Here is a 3,924-nt window from a genome sequence, read left to right as displayed (position 1 = left end):
TTCTCATTAAAGTGTCACTGTCAGGTGAGCATACCTCAGACAGACTCACTCCTGATCTCCGTCTCACACGTTCTTTATCAGTGTTTCTCTGTGTGTAACAGTGAGTGTTTCGTTGCTGTGTGTGTGTGTGTGTGTGTGTGTGTGTGTGTGTGTGTGTAGATGTCTGGAAGCAGTGTGTGTGTTCCTCTGCTGTGCGTCTGCTATATCTCCAACTGTCCTGTAGGTGAGGCGAAAACCAGTCAACACATTAAAATAGTCATTCATTTTATCCCATAAGACTTGATCACCGAAATTACATATTATTATTTTTTCCTTAAAAAAAAATTCATGCGTTAAAATATCTTGAATGTAACTCGACACCCTTGCCTCGTTTAGTATGCGCGGGTCTATGAATATGCAAATGAGCCCCGCCTCCACTTTGGTTCACTGCAGTTTTAAGGAAATTTTATTTAAACATTTTTTTTATCCCTTAAAACTCATCTTTGATCACCAAAATTTCATATTAAAAAGTTTTTCAGTTTTTAATGGCTTAAAATATCTTGACTGTAACTCGACACCCTTGCCTCATTTAATATGCGTGTTTCTATGAATATGCAAATGAGCCCTGCCTCCACTCACTCACTGAGAGGCTGAAAAGAGAGAGACACACATTCTTTTACATTACAAGAGAAAGATCGGCTCTCTCAACGTTATGAACAAACATTAGCACGAAAACATTATGGAATTATTAAACATTCATGGAACTTTTTGAAATGTTACCACTTGTTTCAGAAAACACTTGAAAGTGACATTCCCAGAATGTTTGAAGAATGGAATGTTCCCATAAAGTCCCCCTGTAGTCGATCATTGAATCCCTTAAAACTCATCTTTGATATATCTTGAGTGTAACTCGACACCCAGCTCAGAGATCCACTGGTTGACGATCACACGTTGATCTGATTGGTTACAAGGTAGTTTGTGACGTCAGAAACACCAGCGATTTCAAAGCGTGTGTTTGAGACTGTCTTTGGTTCACTGCAGTTTTAAGGAGGAAATACTCAGCAATGGTGTCGACTTATGAACTTACACATGCTTTGTCTTAAAGCATATTAAAAACACCACATAGACACATAAACAGCATTAAAAACTGGATTTACACCACAGGGGCACTTTAAATACAACTAAAACCATTAAACTATAATAACAATAGAAAACATAAAAATAAAATGCAGTTGAAAATATATACCTCATGAGCTGTGTGTGTGTGTGTGTGTGTGTGTGTGTGTGTGTGTGTGTGTGTGTGGCATACGGTCCTGGGAATAAGGGCCGGTGTTTGGGCCCCAGGATCTGGATTAGGATCCTGAGATCTCGCAGTGTTTTATAGCGTCTCAGATACTAGAGTTTATGATGGCGATGTTGAGTAATGCGAGTCTTTCTCACACGTGATTGTGATGATTTCACACTCTTCTTATCACTGGTTCTGAACAGAGAGTTGCAGTGCCGACCCATCGTGTTTAACAGTGACAGAAACGTCCTGACCAGCGGAACCCACCAATGAGAAGAGCAGGAGCAGACGGAGCTCCGCCTCTATGCAAATCAGATCGCTTTCTACCCAATCACCTTCTGTTTTCTGCATTATAGAGTGTCTGTGTTCATGATTGTAGATCAATGTTAAATACATCCAGACAGTGAATCAGTTTGGCTGCTTAACATCATATTGATTTTTTTAAACATTTAATTAAGCCTATAATTATTCGCAACAGGGTTATGATTAGGTTATGATTAACCACAACTAAAACCATTTTGGTTTGTTTGAAATCAAATAAACATGAACTAACATAAAATATCAGCTAGATGCCAAGACAGCATTTCTTATATTTGTTTTGTTTAACTTGAAGTACTAAAATATATACATTTTTGGTAAGGGTCAAAGGTCATCATGCTCCAGGTCACATTACAAGCAGAGTTGTTATATATTTTTATATTTTTATATCATTCTACTAGTTGACAAGGCAACATCTTATTTTCATTAAAATAAGTACTAAAATAACTAAAACTGAAATAAAAATGAATAAAAACTATGTATGCATTTAAAAAAACATGAATAATAAAAATTACAAAAACACACAAAATTACTAACACTTTTACCTTAAATTAAAATGAAAACCATTCAAAACTATTTTAAATACTTGAAATAAAAAACATATATTTTTTAAACTTATTTAATTAGAGCAACATTCCTCATTTCTGATTATGTTAACTTGAAGTATTAAAATATCTAAAACTAAAATAAAAACTTTAAACTGACAAACACAACAAAATTGCTAAACCAAAAATCTAAATAATAATAAAAACTATAAAAAGTATATTAAAGTTAAGCTACTAAAATAACCCTGATTCTGATGTATTTTGAGAGAGTTGCACATTTGTCGACACAGAGAGTAAATATTCCCCAGTATGTCACCTATTACAAATATAGGTAAAGGTCAAAGGTCGTGCTGGTTTCTAGCAGCGTTACTGAATGCATTTTCACAACTTGACACGACAGAAGCGATATATATTTTACACTTGACATCATATTGATCTAGTGCTGGATAAAGCAGATAAACTCAATCTGGTTTTATTGTGTTCGTTCTCTTATCTGCATCAGCTTTGAAGTGTCGTCAGTGTGTTCCTGATAAAACACTGATAATCAATAGGGTTTGAGATGCAGTCCAGAGTTCAGGAGTCAGGAGAACGATCAGATGAATGCTGACGGGTTATTATGAGGCTACTGAGACACAGATGCGCAGAAATCACTCATAAACCGAGGTTACGATGCGTGTGTGTGTGTGTTTCCTCTGATGTTGCATGAAGGGTTTGTCCTTGAAGATCCGTGAAAAACGTTCCTGTTTTCCTGCTGAAAGGCTCTTCTGTGCTGCAGTTACGGATCATTTAGACACGCTCTTTATTTGTCGAAGTTCTGCTCACAAGACCTTATAATGAAATATGCTTTATTTTTAATAGACTTGTGACTGGTTCATGATTTGAAGAATGCATTGACATACAAATGTGTATTTATAAATGAACATGCCATGGCATCATTTATAATTATGTCATATTTCATTATATAAAAAATTACAATATATATAAAATTGCAACAGCTAAATGTTCCTTACACATGCATCTAATATTCTGACTCGAAATATATATATATATACATATTTACATTAGGATTTGTCAACATTATGCATTAGCTAACTATGAGTAATATATATTTTAAAATAAAATGTTTCATTGTTTAGGCATGTCAGTGCATTAACTACATTAAAAAATACAACTTTTAACTAAGATTAATAATTGCAGTTGAAGTATTAGTTCATCTTAACTAAAGTTAACAAATGAATTCTTACTGTAAAGTGTTTCTGTAAAAGGAAAAATCAAAGGAAAAAGACAGTGAGGATCATTTATATACTATTATAGTTTTTATTAATGTACTTTTTTACTTATTTTAGCTAAAAGTTTATTTTAAAATATATATATAATTATTTATAATATATGATTGTTTATGTTTTGTGTTTTTGTCAGTTTTAGTACTTTAAATATATATTTATATATTTAAATATATCATCTAAAATTAAATACAAATAATACAAATAATTTATCGTTTTTTATTTGTTTTAGTTAGTTACTTCACACATAACAAATCCCAGATGTTGTAGTTGTGTGACCCTTGCGTCCGATAGGGTGTGATGATGTCATGGTCCGAGGGCAAAGGTTAAGGCCATGATCTGATTATAGATTATAGATCTGCACTGTTTTCCACTCAGAACAACTTTTACCCCGAATGACATTTCACCGATTTCACAGTGATCGACCAATCAGGACCATCCTATCTGGTTAATAATTATTAATCTGTGTATCTGACAACATAAAAGCATCTTTCACACACTCCGGTGTCACTCT

This window comes from Rutilus rutilus (assembly GCF_951802725.1).
Source record: "Rutilus rutilus genome assembly, chromosome: 19".
NCBI classification, from domain to species: domain Eukaryota; kingdom Metazoa; phylum Chordata; class Actinopteri; order Cypriniformes; family Leuciscidae; genus Rutilus; species Rutilus rutilus.
The sequence above is the reverse complement of the archived record's forward strand: the minus strand, read 5'-3'. Positions refer to the sequence as shown.